The sequence below is a fragment of the Leopardus geoffroyi genome, chromosome A1 (genome assembly GCF_018350155.1).
Source record: "Leopardus geoffroyi isolate Oge1 chromosome A1, O.geoffroyi_Oge1_pat1.0, whole genome shotgun sequence".
In the NCBI taxonomy this organism is placed as follows: domain Eukaryota; kingdom Metazoa; phylum Chordata; class Mammalia; order Carnivora; family Felidae; genus Leopardus; species Leopardus geoffroyi.
Window position 1 is genome coordinate 5,232,877 of NC_059326.1, and position 17,560 is coordinate 5,250,436.

Genomic DNA, 17,560 nt, shown 5'->3' on the forward strand with positions numbered 1-17,560 from the left:
CTGTCTGTGTTCAATCCCAACCTCAGTCCATGCTGACTCCCTGGGGCTATGTGCCACCTGCCCAACCTACCATGGATCACACCAGGAGGGCATGACATGTCTCCGTCATTTGCTTATCTCAGAGAATGGCATTAAGACGGGTGCCACCCACCACTTTTGTCCCAAGTACTTGGGAGCAGGAATGGCCGTGAGATGTGGGTCTGGCCGGTTAGATGTGCACAGAGGGCATCCAGGGACAGATAGATCACTTCGTGAGAGAGGCCCACGGCCTTTCTCCTCCTGGAACGCAGCCGGGCATCTGAAGGGGGAGCCGCTGTTTTGTTTTTTTTTTTTTTTTTTAATTTTTTTTTTTCAACGTTTATTTATTTTTGGGACAGAGAGAGACAGAGCATGAACGGGGAAGGGGCAGAGAGAGAGGGAGACACAGAATCGGAAACAGGCTCCAGGCTCTGAGCCATCAGCCCAGAGCCCGACGCGGGGCTCGAACTCACGGACCGCGAGATCGTGACCTGGCTGAAGTCGGACGCTTAACCGACTGCGCCACCCAGGCGCCCCGTGGAGCCGCTGTTTTGTGACAATAGTGTGGCCGAATGTGAGGACACCCAGGATATGGACATGTGTGGAGCTGCTGTGTTAGTGCCGGACTGCCTGCCTCTGGGACTTGCGTTCTGAGAGGAAAATCCCCTCTCTCCCCCAGGTGGCTGCGGTGACTAGGTGAATTTCTGTTTACAGGGAGCAGAATTCGATTCCTAATTACGAATATTTTTTTGTTTTGGCCAGAGCATCTGCTTCTTTTCTAAGAGCTCGCATGCATTCACGTTTGCCTTTCAAAAACTCGGTTTTTGGCAGTAGTCCTTCCATTCTCCTTGGCTTTCAGTAAAAAGGATTTTCTCGGTAATGGCGTCTAATGTGCTTTTCACTTGAAAATTTGCAAGATTGAGAAATTGGCCACCATATTGAATAGATACTGTGGATCGGTCTTAGATTGACTTTTTGTGTTATGACCGCAGTCATGTGACCACTCTGCCACTAGCCCTTAATAATGTCCATTCCTCAAACTAGACCTTATTTATCAAAACATGACTGGGGCTACTAATTGGAATTACTAATCATGCCAAAAACTGTAGAAAAGTGCAGGTGTATTTCCCTAAAATGATGACTTACACAGATCAAAACACCAGACACTCATCTGAGAATTTGTACCACAGCATAAGGCGTATATGTATATGGCTCGAAGAAAAATCATTAGAGGTCCTTAAAGGGAACCACTTGTTCTGTATTATTTCATCTAGTAATCATGTTCAAATCTGCAATAACCATTTTTTTAAAAACAGATAGGGGAACTTACGTTCTTTAGCATTTCTATTTGTGGTGTGAATTTCCCAGGGAGAACAAGACGATTTTGGAAAAGAATATCAAGGTAGGAGTTAGTTACCTTACCAAATGTCAGGACATATACAAACCTACTGTAAATCAAAACGGTATTGGTATGGGAATTGATGAAGATATCGTGGCACTAAAAAACGTGCCAATGTGTTACAAAGTGGTATTTCTATTAGGTGGAATAGATAATTATGCTGGTATCATTTATGAAATAATATGCCTGTCTGTCAGGGTAAAGACAAAATTGAGCTCCTTCCCATATCAGTAAGAATAAATTCTGATTGCAAAAATTGAAGACTGATACTGAATATCTATATAAAGAGGGGCACTTGGATGGTTCAGTTGGTTAAGCGTCTTACTCTTGACTTTGGCTCAGGTCATGATCTCACAGTTCACTGAGCCCCACGTTGGGTTGCATGCTGAGAATGTGGAGCCCACTTGGGATTCTCTCTCTCATTTTCTCTGTCTGTCTCCCCCTCTCAAAATAAATAAACTTAAAAAATATCTATATAAAGAGAATCTTGGAGACTACATTTCTATAATGGAAGGATGGAGAAAAATTTAATACCAAACCAAGGTGCTGTAAGTTTTGGGGGGACCTATGCGTTGTCCAAAACCTTTTTGTAAGTCAGAGATTCTATTAAAAAAAATTCACTATACAAACGAGTGGTCTAGAAATGCATTTTATAGAGTTAATAATTAGCTACAACCAAGAATTATTACAGACAGACACTGAACAGATCACCAAACTAATAGGGAAATAGGCAAAGTGTATGAGGAAGTGATAATGGACCAAAGCCATGTAGCCCGCAAATGTATGAAAATACGCTCAACTTTGTTGTAATTGAGGAACTGCAAATCAATTTGGCAATATGTATTATTTGGCAGAAGACTGAGTACTGTAAAATGACAATACCTGTTATTGGCGGGGATATGACGATAAAGAATATTCCTGTATATAGCTGGTAGAAATGGGAACTTCTACAATTCTTTTGGGAAATAATTTGCCATCTATTAAAATAAAAAATTTATGATCCTTTTGGAACAGAAAAAGGACATTAGGTAGCAGCTGAGGAAATCTAAAGTATGGGCTTTAGTTAATAATTTTAAAAGCTACATGATCCTTAGATTACCTTAAGTGGAATTAAGAATCTATCTCCTAGAAGTAAACTCACCAGCAATCATGGATCTGCAAACATGGCTATTTACCATGACCTGTTTTAGGGTGTACAAGTCTGGAAATAAAGTAAATTCTCACCATAGGATGAATGAGTCAATGGAAGGATATTATATCGTCGTTAAAAATGAATTAGAGCTGTGCCCTTGACTTGCAAGGATTTTGCAGTGTTGAGAAAAGCAAAATTCAGAAAATGGCATATTGTCCCATTTTTGTGGAACATGGCAACTATATATGTATGAACATGTGTCCATGTCTGTGTATGATTTTATACACTTTAAAATTATGGAAGGGTTTACAGGTTATTAAATAACCATATATAGGTGGTTTGTGTATATGTATTGGGTTATGTGTATATCCACAGAGGCAGATTGACTTGACACTAATGGAGCTTAAGGTTCAGGGTATTTGCTCATTCTCAGGCCCTGGGAGGGAGCCACCCACACGTTTATTTACATGGCCACTGATTTTTGTGTAAGAAGTAGATTGAACCCGGATTGGGTAAGACGAGGGTCTCTTTTCAGTTGGACTTCACCCCTTATCACGCTTCCTCTTTTGTTAGATGGCATTGGAGTGGCATTGTAGGGATCTGGATAAGGAAAATTAGGAAATAACATCTTGTGTGGGTTTAGAGATCTGTTTACGTGGCGTGCAGTCCCTTTGGCGACTAAATTATTAACTATGTCCCAGTATAGGAGTAAGGATCAGAGATGCTTCTCTGCCAGCACCTTGCTTGGGGTTGTGGGAGGACAGTGTAGGGTTAGAAGTGTGTGGGTCATATTGGAGGGACGGTGTTTGAAAGGCATGGGGCCAGAAGCTAGTCTGTAGGAATTTCTTCCAGATTTTAAGTTTCATTCATAAAAGAAATTTGACAGAAGTTTCTCTGAAATTGACAAACAATCAAACATTTCACGAGATTACTGCTGTTCATGAGTTGTGAAGTGAAAGAAATATCAAAATTTCAGTGAACAGGGGCGCCTGGGTGGCGCAGTCGGTTAAGCGTCCGACTTCAGCCAGGTCACGATCTCGCGGTGCGTGAGTTCGAGCCCTGCGTCGGGCTCTGGGCTGATGGCTCGGAGCCTGGAGCCTGTTTCCGATTCTGTGTCTCCCTCTCTCTCTGCCCCTCCCCCGTTCATGCTCTGTCTCTCTCTGTCCCAAAAATAAAATAAACGTTGAAAAAAAAATTTTTTCAGTGAACAGTAACTTCTTAACCATTATTACAGGAAAGAGTGAATTGTCTTTTATGAAAACTGTTACAGAATTGTCCGGTAAGATCAATTGCTGATCTCAGCAAATGAAATAAAAGAATACTAGGGAAGAAGTATTGTAGAATACTAGACAGTTTATTTTTTCTGAAAGTTGCAATGCAGTATATTTCAGGTTTTATGAATTATGTTGTGATTCTCCCCCATCATTCTAGATAAGTATTGTTGTTTTTTTTATTTTGTATTAAAGCGGGATTCCCCAAGTTGTATGTATATTATATACAAATTATATCCAGACCCCACAAGTCTGGACCTAGCTGTGGGTATATAATGAGTACACTAAATGAAAGGATGAGAAAACATTTTAGGATTACCTAGGAGTGAACTACAATACATTGTGTTTTTATATTAAATCTCCATGAGTGAATATACAAGGACCAGTTATTAAACTGAAAAAGCACCTTTTTTTTTTTCAACGTTTATTTTATTATTTTTGGGACAGAGAGAGAGCATGAACGGGGGTAGAGAGAGAGGGAGACACAGAATCGGAAACAGGCTCCAGGCTCTGAGCCATCAGCCCAGAGCCCGACGCGGGGCTCGAACTCACGGACCGCGAGATCGTGACCTGGCTGAAGTCGGACGCTTAACCGACTGCGCCACCCAGGCACCCCTGAAAAAGCACCTTTAAAGTTCTTCTCTAAACATTGTTTTTCTGACAGTTTGCCTTGGAAAATTCCTGAGGATCTTGGTTTTCCTCTGGCTCTGACGTGTGGCTCCTGTTTTCATTGCAGAGAACATTGCTGGCCAGCAGGGGGCACTGTGCTGTCAGTCTAGGTATGCAGTGAGCTCTGCCTGCAAAGCCCGTAAAGGTGGTGAAGAGAATAAATATTGATAGGGCTTTCCAGAGCTCTGGGTGTGTTAGAGGAAAAGAAATTACTTTCTCTTCCTGCCTCCCACCCCCACCCCACACTTTCTCTCTCGCATGCATGCACACTGAGTGATGAAATGCATATATTACAGATTGTGCATTGGGTAGACATGAATAGGGAAAAGCTTGCTAGAGAAGATGACCCCTTGGGCTGTTGGCTCAGAAGCGGAGAAGGATGTGGTTTGATGAAAAGAAGAAAGAAAGATGTTCTAGGAATTTGGCAGGGGATTAAAAGAAGCGAGAGAACTTAAACTAATACTCTTCGCCATAAAGTGATTTCTGTTTAAGGGGGAGGAACTTTACTCTCATTTTTCCTGTGGGCTGAGTTACAGGATAAAGACTCGTGTGCTGAAAGCCAGACTGCTCTTCCCAAAGGAATGACTATATAAAAGTTTTATGCTCTGAGTGTTGACTGATGTTTGTTTCTTGTTAGATTCAAGTAGGGTAGATTAGAATTTCCTTCCTTCTGTCCATAGCCTCGGGCCGGGTTGTTGCTGGCGGAAGGAAGGGGCCGTAGGGAATAATATCAGATATGAGTGGTTCCTACAACATTTTGTGGTGGGAAGCAGGGTAAGAATGGATTAGGTCTTTAACCTAATTTCATGTTCTGATAAACAGCTTCTTATGTATGCCATTTCTAAAATCAGCCAAAAAAAAAAAAGAACTGATGGTCCCTTGACAATTAAGTCTGGATACTACTAACCTTTATTTAAAATATTAAGTTATTATTAAAGTAATACACATGAGTTGTTAAAAGTTGAAATAGGTGTGGAAGCTTACCATGAAAATCAATGGTCTCCCTCCTCATCTCTCCCATTCTGGTTCTGTTCCACCAAAGGCAACCACTTTGAACTCCTTCTGCTTTTAATTCTTTTGTGGTTTCCACCATATTTATTTTTTATGTTTATTAAAAAAAAGTTTTTTTAACGTTCATTTTTGAGAGACAGAGCACAAGCAGGGATGGGGCAGAGAGAGAGGGAAACACAGAATCCAAAGCAGGCTCCAGGCTCTGAGCTGTCAGCACAGGGCTCGACGCGGGGCTCGAACTCACAAACTGTGAGATCATGACCTGAGCCGAAGTCAGCCGCTTAACTGAATCACCCAGGTGCCTCTATATTTCTTTTCTTTTTTTATTCTTTTGAGAGAGATAGCATGTGAATGGGAGAGGGGCAAAGGAAGAGAGCAAGAATCCCAGGCAGGCTCCACACTCAGCCTGGAGCCTGACGCAAGGCTCAATCTCATGACCCAAGGATCACAACCTGAGCTTTAAGCCAAGAGTAGGACACCTCTGTTTCCACAATAGTTCTAAATAGGTTTAGAAATAATCTTTCTGAATTTTCTTGTAGATAACTATTTAACTTCTGACTTTGGTGCCAAGTACTGACGTAGTATATCATGTTTATTTTTTTCCTAGTGTAACTTGCCTTTTCTTCCTCATTTTTCTACTACATTTTTTTTTTTTTTTTTTACATATACTTGTTTTTCCCTTCAGATCACTATTATACAACCTCTCTATATTTTGAAAAAAAGATCTCTCAGAATAGTGTCTCAGTTCTCTTTGTTTTTCCCCCCAGAGACATCTTTCTCAGGTAAACTGGCTGTTGTGTGGATGTATTGTAAAATGATCATCTTAGAACTTTCTTGATGTTTTGTTGAGTTGAATTCCCTATTTTTTTTTGATAGTGTGTTAGTGTGTTGTTTTATTTATTGATTAATCCCGAATATTGTTAAGCCCATTTTGCAGTAAACAGTTTCCTAAGAAAGCTTACATGAAAGGTAAATTTGAGTGTCTGATAGTTTGGCTAGGTATAGAAATCTAAAGTGTTGCTCTAGCTGAATTTATGTTAAATTCAATGTGATATTTTTTCTCCTTTATAAATAAGTTATTTTTACAGTCTTGTGTTTTTAATAAAAGGATATTTGGTATTCTATAATTTCAGATTTTTGAATAGGTCTCTCGTTTTGGGTACTTAGTGAATGAAGCCTTTCAATCCAAAACTTTATATCTTAGAATTCTGCGAAATTTTCTTGTATATTTTTTTAAAAAATGTTCTCTTTGTCTTACTTTTGTAGAGCTTATAATGGTTGGATATTGAGTCTCACATCAGTGCTCTTAGGTCTCTAATTTTCATCTTTTTTTCTATTTTTTGATATATATTCACTTTTATATTTTACTTCTATGATTGGATTATCTTAGGCTGTCATACTTGTAATTCCTAATAACTCTTTCATTCTGTTACATTTAAAAAGTAGCATCTTACCCTGGTTTTAGATGAATGTACTCTCTTCTTACAACTCTGAGGATGTTAGCATTTTAAAAAGTACTCTCGGGGTGCCTGGGTGGCTCAGTCGGGTAAGCATCTGACTCTATTTCAGCTCAGGTCATGATCTCATGGTTCATGAGTGCGAGCCCTGCGTGGGGTTCTGTGCTGACAGTGCAGAGCCTGCGTGGGATTCTCTTTCTCTCTTTGCTCCTCCCCTGCTTGCTCTCTCTCTCTCTCTCTCTCTCTCTCTCTCAAAAAATAAATAAACCAAAAAAAAAAAAACATTCTTCTTAAAGTTTGCCGCATTGTGTTTCCTCAGATCTTTTCTTTTTCTCTTTTCATCTTTGTCTTTTTCATAATTGCAACTTTCTACACATACTTGGTAATCTTCCAAAAAGCATAGACAACTGAGTGGTGCTTTATGAGCATGGGTCAGATAGCAAACTCTGCTTTAGGAAGGACTTTGAAACATTGAGTATATGGAGGATTTTTTTTCTCTTCCTGTGAGGTTTCAGTGTTTGCCTAGGGCATGATCTTTAGCTCTCCGGCCATGGGTATAGGGGTCTAGCTGTGTGACGTTTCTGTGCCGCCAGAAGCAGGGGCCTTCCAAGAAAGGAACAGGGCTGCTTTTCTTAAGCCTCTGCTTTTAGCCCTTTATGGTTTTATCTCCTGAAGTTTCTCCAGATTCTTAACCTTGATCTCCTGGCTTGGCTCCTCTGAGTAGAGACTTTAACTGCTTCCCCTTGCTTTCCCCCCTTGCCTCAGTTCTTTTTCCATTGTTGGTGTCTCCACCTCCTGAACCTCCAGTGTTTTGTAGGCTAACACCCCTCTCCCCCTGTCCACAGGCCCCTCTGACACACTGGGCTGTGCCTGTCTCTGTCCTGCCTGATAAGTAATGGTGATGGTTCATTTTATGTATATGCCATGGAGTGCCCAGATGTTCGGTCAGATATTATTCTGCGTGTTTCTGTGAGGGTGATTTTGGATTATATTAACATTTGGATCATACAGTAAAGCAGATTACCCTCCCCAGTGTGGGTGGGCTTCATCCAATCAGTTGAAGGTCTAAATCGAGCCATAAGGCTGAGTAAGCGGGAGCCCCTCCTGCCTGACAGCCTTTGAACTGGGGCACCGTCTTTTTTTTTTTTTCCTGCCTTCAGACTGGAGTTCCACTACTGGATGTCCAGCTTGCTGACCGTGGGTCTTGGGACTTGTCAGAATCTATAATCGTGTGAACAATTTATAATCTCTCTCTCTCTCTCTCTCTCTCTCTCTCTCTCTCTCTCTCTCCATATACCCCCTGTTGGTTCTGTTTCTCTGGAGAATCCTGACTAATGCAATGACCCTCTTGCTAGAACTGAATTATTACTCTCTCAAAAATGGACTGACTTATCTTCTCAGAAAACAGTTCTCAAAGTAGAACCTGTTCTTCTGTCTCAGCCCAGGGCCTTTCCCCAAGCAGTGTTGCCCTCTGGAGGTGTTCCCTTGCTGTGGCTCCTAGAGGCACGTGCCCAGCTTTCTCGCCAAAAGCAGACAGGAGTCTATTTTAGGAAAAAAAAAAAAAAAAATCTCCCCTGCTGATGATTCCATTTCTCATTTTGAAAAACATGGTTGTATATTTTTACATTCCTTTCTAATTTATGGTGCCTGGGTGGATGAGGATGATAAATGTGTGTGTCCATTTAACAGTTGTGAGTCAGAAACCAGGTCCTTAACATTTTTTTTTTAATGTTTATTTTTGAGAGACATAGAGCATGAGTTGGGGAGGGGCAGAGAGAGAAGGAGACACAGAATCTGAAGCAGGCTCCAGGCTCCGAGCTCTCAGCACAGAGCCCGATGCAGGGCTCGAACCCACCAACCGTGAGATCGTGACCTGAGCTGAAGTCGGATGCTCAACTGACTGAGCCACCCAGGTGCCCCAAAACCAGGTCCTTTTTGGATTGAGCCTTTATGTGTGGGGCTTTAATAAAATGCTCTGTTCCTCATGTCTCTGTGAAGTTTCAGGTAGGCAACTACACGGGTGTGTGCACTTTATGAAAAGTTGAGCTGTATACATGGTTCCTCATGCATACCAGAAAGTGCAGAAAACCTAGCAGAAAAGCTTGAGTTAAACTTAAACATTTGAATGAAGGTTTGCAGTTACGTGTGAGTCACAAAAATGATATCGCTCGCCTTGGGTTTTGATATCCGTAAACTTCTTGGACTCTTCGTAGCACACAGGACTGACAGATTTTGCTTTATTATCCAGACCTTGGTGAACTTTTTGTGCATTCCACACTAGTGAACCCTGCGTACTCCTCACCACACCTCCTGCTGATTTTCCTGTTTATCCGTGGCTAGGATCCCATGTAGACCTGGCTCATCTTTGGAGTTCCTAGGCTCTGCCTACTTGGGAAGTGACCTTTTTTGACAAGCTTTAACCTCCTCCTGGAGCGAGCGATACCCCTGCTTCCATGGAGCCTGTGCAGGCTTTAGGTGCTTCTACTTTGATGACTCTGTTTCAGAGTCCTGCCACACCTTGTTTGACTTGTAGTATGTCAGCCCCCAGAGCAGCCTTAAATATCCCTTTTGATTGGGTTTATTTCCCTGGGTTTGGAAAGAACATCGTGAATTCTGAGTGCAGGGCCAAAGGTAGAATTACATGCAACAGACTTTGGCTTGTTTTGCTGGTCCTGGGGTGGCAGTAGGATTGGGCTTCGTTTGTGACTCCTGTACCTGTTGGTGTTGAGGTCAGGTATTTTCATAATATTTGGTGTTTCTTTTTATTCAAGATAGAATCTCCTTGAAGATGGTCCTTTTCGCTTTGCTTTGAATGAGAGTCTCCCAGCTTCCCTTCCTTTGATTTGATCTCAAAGTTCGCAGGTTTTCAGGTAAAGCAATTGAACCAAACCTACTTCTCGGTGATGCTACATCTGAAGATAGTAGCTATAAGCAACCAGTGTCTTGCATTTGGAACTGCGTATCTCAGAGTTGTGCATGGGTGAAGATTTGCCTGGCAGCATGCTTTGTGCTCAAAATGTTGTTGTGTCTCTGTTCTCTTCTCCCCTGGCCACATTTTCATCGAAGTATTGAAATAAACGCTTTGTGTCCAGAGGCATTTATTGAATGATGCATTATGTGTTACAGAAAAGAACATGCTAAAAAGGTCTATGTCAGCCGTCATAAAGTGCTATGAAGAAGTGTGTTACTAATGCCACTGGCCCAGGTCCAATTACTACATTCTGGGGACAGGCTATGAGATAAGGCAGTATCTTGCACTTTTTCCCTAGCTATGGAAGAAGAAACAGGAAAAGTGTTGAAAATAGAGATTTTCAAAGGTGTTGAAAATAGTGTTCTCATATGAGCTTTGCAACTGGTGGAATTGTAATAGTTCGGGAAAATGACATGAACGTTTTTAGTGAAGTGGTCCTAGCCCTGTTTATCGGCAGGGATTTCTATATTGGAGAGGATTTCCTGAACATAATTTGGGGGGGGGTGTTGGTTGGCAAAGCATCAGGAGTCCATGCTAGATGGGGAGGGCCATAGGCTTTGCTGTCCATTGGTTCATCCTTTTGGCTGTGTGTATACCTAAGGGGGATTTACTGCTCCCATTTCAAAGTTGAGTGTTAAGCTAGTTGAATTTCTGGGTTTCTGGAGGCTCGTTTTAGGGGGAAGTTACACTTGGATTAGTTACTGCGTTTTAGATTTGCCTTTAGAGACCAGTTGTCAATTTCGGTGTTTCTCACAGCCAGAAAATCCTAACGCAAGCGTCATGTCTGGGTTTTCTTTCTTTCTTTTTTTTTTTTTTTTTTTTTTAACGTTTATTTATTTTTGAGACAGAGACAGAGCATGAACGGGGGAGGGTCAGACAGAGAGGGAGACACAGAATCTGAAACAGGCTCCAGGCTCCGAGCTGTCAGCACAGAGCCTGACGCGGGGGCTCAAATTCATGGACTGCGAGATCATGACCTGAGCGGAAGTCGGCCACTTAACCGACTGAGCCACCCAGGTGCCCCATGTCTGGGTTTTATGTGCTGAGTTCTGGCGATGAGACTTCTAGAATGCTTTGTGATTTGTGCCCAGTGTAGCCCCAGACCCACGTGTTTGCCAGGCCCTGTTTCCTGTAGGGGTTGTTTCCCATACTCTCCAGGTGCTAAGAGTGCCCAAGGGGAGCGTGCCCCCCCCAGACACGTGACCCCTGCTGAGCCAGGTTTCCCCAGGGGAGGGGGTTTGCAGGTTGCTGCAGTTGTCAGCTCTTGTCTTCTTGGAATCCAGAGCCCTCAGTTTCTCGAGATGAAAAGGCCGGTGTCTGACTCGAGCGGTCTCTCCGTACTTCTGCGCGTGGTTCCGCCCACGTTGGCCCTTCCCTGCCTCTCCCACGGAAGGAACCACGGGAGCGCTCACACTCCCCGCTTTGCCCTTGCTGTTCCCTGCTTCTGTGGCGCTCTTCCCTGGTGTGCCCACGTGGATGTTTCTGCTGCTTCACCTCCCTCGGGGCTTAGCACAGCCTTCACCTTCTTGGTGAAACGTGCGCTGATCTTGCCGTTGAGGATCAAGCCCCTTTCCCCAGGCCCCGCTCGCGTACCTCTGTGTCCCTCTTCCCCGATTGATTTTCCTCCACGGTGTTTATCACAACTATTCTGTCCTGTTTTGTTTTCAAGCTCCTTTTTCCTCTAGAATGTAATTCCCATGAGGGTATGCAGTTTTGACCGGTCGGTTCCCTGTGGTGCCTGACACAGTGCTAGTACCCGGATGGGGCTCAGTGAATATCCGTGGAAGGAAGGTCAGATGGATGTTTGACGAGCCCCTGGTCATTCCTCACGTCGCCCAATTTTGGCAGACGCTGCTCTAGCATGTTTAGAGGGAATCTGAGTGAACCACAGGGAATGCCTGTTTTCTCCTGGTCACTTCTCCCCATTCCCCAGGCTCTACGATGTGCTAACTACCTAGGGTGCTTGGAGCCAGTGCCCGTCCTTGCTGTGAACAGCCACGTCCGCAGGCGTGCTGACGTGTGGTTTGAGTGGGCATCTTTTGGGGCCGACTCGTTCACCTGGGTGAACGGACGCTTCTGTTGGGAACCTCCTTAATTGGCCCGTTTCACCCTGTGTATGGTTCTTAACCCTGGTACGGGACCAGATGGTGGATGTCTCTCCTCCTTGTTAGGTGTTGTAGTGTTCACCTGGACTGACTTCAAAAAGGAGACTTGAGGGGCGCCTGGGTGGCGCAGTCGGTTAAGTGTCCGACCTCAGCCAGGTCACGATCTCGCGGTCCGTGAGTTCGAGCCCCGCGTCAGGCTCTGGGCTGATGGCTCAGAGCCTGGAGCCTGTTTCTGATTCTGTGTCTCCCTCTCTCTCTGCCCCTCCCCCGTTCATGCTCTGTCTCTCTCTGTCCCCAAAAAAATAAATAAACGTTGAAAAAAAAAATTAAAAAAAAAAAAAAAGAGACTTGAGCAAAGCTACCTGTTCAAGGGTGGTTGCCGGTCCGGGTATGGTCCTTGGACCAGCACCGTTGACCTCACTGGGAGCTTGTTGGCAATGCAGAATCACAGGCCCACTCTAGACCTACCGAGTCAGAATGTGCACGTATTGGTTAGTTATACGTGCAACTTGACCCGGCCGTGGTGCCCAGGTGTTTGGTCAAACATTATTGTAGATGTTTCTGTGAAGGTGTTTTTGAATGAGATTAGCATTTAAATTGGTAGACTGTGAATACAGATGATCCTCTACTTGGGGTGGCCTCATGCAGTTAGTGGAAAGCCTGAACAGAACGAAGTCTGCCTTTCCTGGACGAGAAGGAATTCTGCCATCAGACAGCCATCAGACGTGAAAGAGAATGTTAGATCTTCCCCTGGGTCCCCGGTCAGCTGGTCCACCCTGCAGACTTTGGACTTGTCAAGCCTCCACAATTGGGCGAGTTCCTTAACATCTCTCTTTCCCTGTCTCTGTGTATACACTTCTGTTGCTTCTGTTTCTCTGGAGAACCCCAACGAATCCATTTTAACAAGATCCCCCAGCAATTTATATGCATCTTTAAGTTGGGGAGGCACTACCCTAAACTCTTCTGGTGGAAGGATTTTGAGGTGCTTGCCTTTAGCGGGTTGTAGTTGTGTGTCTCTAAATCTGTGCCAGGACACATCAGGGTTGTCTGTCAAGACAATTGTTTTAAGGCTACACGGTAGCCATCTCTTAGACCCATGTCGTTTTCTCTGAATTACTGATGACGCTCATTCTGTTTCAGTATGAAAATATCTTAGACTCACTTTTCTAGTCTGACTAGAATAAAAGTATGTTTTCCTCCCACATCTTTTGGTTTTCTCACATAAATGGGATCTCTGTCTACTCCAAACCTTTACGGCATTTCAGAGACAGGCGGGTCCTCTTATGCACACTTAGTATCTTACTGAATTGGGAAACGTTCACGCGTAGACAGGGTCGTGTACCGTCAGTGTGAGTGTGTCTGTTCCACACAGATGGAATCTGGGGTTTATAGTCACACTACTTTATAAGATGCTTTTTCGTCTTGAAGTATATGAATTTTCCTGTTTTCTTTATGATAAATGTTGTTTGCTTTGTTTCAGTGGTCAGTACACCATAAAGGAATACGTGATGTTCCGTTTGAATTTGTCCTCTAAACTGTAGTTAAGAGAACTTTATACCGTAACTTTATACGACATGTACTGTCGTGTACGTGAACTTGATATGTTTTCCCTACTCTTTAATGAGCTTGATTGCAGCTAGTTTGTTCTGTCTGGCAAAATTTTACGGTGACGTCTTAAACCCCAACGGGTAACATAAATGAATGGGGGCTCCATGCAAATGTATTTTCTAGCTAGTTCAGTGATATCCCTTCAAGTGTCAGAATCTTTAAGTTTGAACGGTCTTAGAAGTGGTTTTCATGTAATTGTCTATATGTATATTTAATACTGTAAGCAGACGAAGGCTAAAAATAATTCTCTGAGGATGACTCCAGTGTGTATTGTGAAACACAACGCTGTTGTACCATGGGGATGATCTTTTCTGAGACAGTAGCAGTAAATGGTACATGGGACAGTTACCTGTTTCCTCAAGTGACCTTAAGATGCTATATTTTTTTGAGTTGCCTGGTTTTATTATTTTGTTGTTGGGACTTATAGCCGTATATATGCCCCTAGTGTTCTGTCTCCTGAGGTATTTGCTCTTCTATTTTGGTGTTTCTGATTTGTTGTGTATTTGTGTGTTGTGTTGTTCTGCTGGATAATCTTGCTATCATATATTTCAGTTAAGAGTTGGCTCAGATAGAACTACCCCACGAGCCAGCAGTTGCACTGTTAGGTATTACTCAAAGGATACAAAAATACAGATTCAAAGGGGGGGTGTATGCACCCCGATGTTCATAGCAGCATTATCAACAATAGCCAAACTATGGAGAGAGCCTAAATGTCCATCGACTGATGAATAGGTAAAGCAGATGGGGTATACATGTATATACACACACACACACACACACACACACACACACCATGGAATATAACTCAGCCATCAAAAAGAATGAAATCTTGGGGCGCCTGGGTGGCGCAGTCGGTTAAGGGTCCGACTTCAGCCAGGTCACGATCTCGCGGTCCGGGAGTTCGAGCCCCGCGTCGGGCTCTGGGCTGATGGCTCAGAGCCTGGAGCCTGTTTCCAATTCTGTGTCTCCCTCTCTCTCTGCCCCTCCCCTGTTCATGCTCTGTCTCACTCTGTCCCAAAAATAAAATAAAAAAACGTTGAAAAAAAAAGAATGAAATCTTGCCATTTGTGATGACGTGGATGGAGCTAGAATGTATTAATGCGAAGTGAAATAAGTCAGGGAAAGACAAATATGATTTTGCTCCTAGGTGGAATTTAAGAAACAGATGAACATATAAGAAGCGGGGGGGGGGGGGGGGGGGGGATAAAGAGAAGAAAGGGAAACAAACCACAAACCACAAAAGATGCTTCATGATGGAGAACAGACAGGGTTGATGGAAGGAGGTGGGTAGGAGATGGGCTAGATTGGTGATGGGTATTGTGGAGGGCACTTGTTGTGATGAGCACTGGCTGTTATATAAGTGATGAATCACTGAGTTTTCTACTTCTGAAACCAATATTGCACTGTATACCCCCTAACTTAAAGTTTAAATTAAAGAAATATTTAAAAAAGACGATAAAAAAAAAAAAGAGTTGGCTCAGAATTAGGTCTTCAGAAGGCAAACTAGGAGTCAAGCGGGTACTTCTTGTTGGCAAGCCTTTGAGCAGCCAAAGGAAATCTGGTTCATTTGGCCCCTTCAGCTTCTCACTTTATGCCTTTGGATTATTTCATGTTCATTGATTATCTGCTATGTAGTGGGAACATATGAAGTTGAAGTAAGCACCTTGATGTTCCCAGAATCTATTTTGGGGATGGATAAATATAATACAAAGCAAAGCAGAGACCATATAATGTAGGGACAAACACCATCCTGTGGGCTTGGAGGAAAAAGAGTCTGTGATTTGACCAAATTTAATGGGATATATAAGTTTGAGGGGGTAAGATGGGAAGGGCAGTTTAGTTATGGAGAGACCATTTGGGTGAGAGAGGATGTCCCAGGTGGAAACAAAAATGGGAACATCTACAGATTCAACACAATATTTATCGAGATCTAGTGGCATTTTTTTACAGAAGTGGAAAAAAACACTGCTAAAATGATATGGAACCACAAAAGACCCTAAATAGCCAAAGAAATTCTGAGAAGGAAGAATACAGTGAGAGGCATTACACTTCCTAAGTTAATGCTATACTCTAAAGCCATAGTCATCACGACAGTATGGTCTTGGCATAAAAACAGACAAATAGATCAACAGAACTGAATCAAGAGCCCAGAAATAAACCCGAGTATATATGGTCCACTGATACTTGGAGAGGGAGCCAAGAATTCTCAAGGGAGAAGAGACCATCTTTTCAATAAGGTGCTGGGATAATTGGATACTCACATGTAAAAGAATGAAACTAGACCCCCATCTTACACCACTTACAAAAATTAACTTGAAGTAGAGACTTAAGCGTAAGACCGCAAGCCATGAAACTCTTGCAGGAGAACATAGAAACAAGCTCGTTGACGTGGGTTTTGGTGATGATTTTTTGGATGTGACCCCTGAAACCCAAGCAACAAAATAAAAAACAAGTGGGACTACCTCCAAGTCAAAAGCTTCTGCCCAGCCAAAGAAACCATCAATAAAGTGAAAAGAGAATCTGTGGAATGGGGAAAATGCATTTGCAAACCAAGTATCTGATAAGGGGCTAGTATATAATATATATAAAAGACTCCTACAACTCGATGGAAAGAAATGTCAGTTAAAAGATGGGCAAAGGACCTGAATAGACATTTATCCAAAGAAGACGAAAAGCCAATAGGCACATGAAAAGATGCTCAGCATCGCTAGTCATTAGAGAAATACAAATTAAAACCATAAGGACCTGTCATGTTACATGTATTTGGATAGCCAGCATCAAAAAAAGATAAATGCTGGCATGGATGTGGAGATATAAACTGGTGCAGCCAATGGGGGAAACAGTATGGCGTTTCCTCACAAAATTAAATATAACTACCCTATGACCCATCAGTTCAACTTTGGGCAATATAGCAGCACTGTTTACACTAGTCAAGACATGGAAACAGCCTGTCTGTTGATGGGTGAATGGTTGAAGAAGTTGTGGTATATGCATAAAGTGGAATATTACTCAGCCACAGAAAATGAGGGAGCCTTACCATTTGAGATGTGGATAGACCCTGAAGGCATGTGAAGTAAGTGAAGTAAATCAGAAAAAGAGGACATACTGCATGATCTCACATGTAGAATCTAAAGAATCCAAACCCAAACTCCTAGAAAAACATGAAACCTGTAATTACCAGAAGTGGAGGGTGGGAGGAAGGAAATTGGATAAGGTGGCCAAAAGTTACAAACTTCCAGTTAGGAGATAAACAAGTACAAGGAATGTAACGTACAACATGATGACGATAGCTACCGCTGCTGTATGATAGAAATGAAAGTTAACGTTCGCTTGTGCCCATATGAGAAGATGGGTGTTGGCTGAACCTGTTGTGTTAACCACTTCATGATAGATGTAAATCGGAGCATCATGCTGTGCACCTTAAGTTATACAGTGATGTATATCAATTATTTCTTAGTAAAACTGGAAAACAATTCCAAGCAAGCGTGAGTAAAGGATGTGATAGGAATGGAGATTTTTCAGGTGTGGTTGACCAAAAATAAAGCCCCCACCTGTGGTAGGTATCCAGAGGGATACCTTCCTGGTACCCAGGGCATACTTTATGGAATTAACTTGCTGCATTGAATCGATGGCTTTCTATTAAGAACTATCATGTATCACAGATCATGGAGTAATAATTCTACCCCGTTGTGTGAATTACCCAAGGTATTTCTATCGATTTCAGTGTTCGTATCTTCTGTATTTGGAATGTGTACCTCTTTCTGTTTTGCGATCCTTGAGACATGTCTTCCTTTAACTAATATTCTTGATGTGCTTACTATAGCTCCCAGAAGGTGGACAGATTTCCCTGCTCACACTGCGTGAATAGTAAATGTGTCTAAATTTGAAAACAAAGATCCCATTGGAAGATTTTCTTGTC

General features: G+C 42.7%; 1 protein-coding gene across 12 annotated transcripts in view; it reads left to right on the forward strand.

Annotated features, from left to right (window-relative positions):
* The window catches only part of ATP8A2 (ATPase phospholipid transporting 8A2), a 641,066-nt gene that overhangs the window by 134,227 nt on the left and 489,279 nt on the right, over positions 1–17,560 (forward strand). The window lies entirely within an intron of this gene.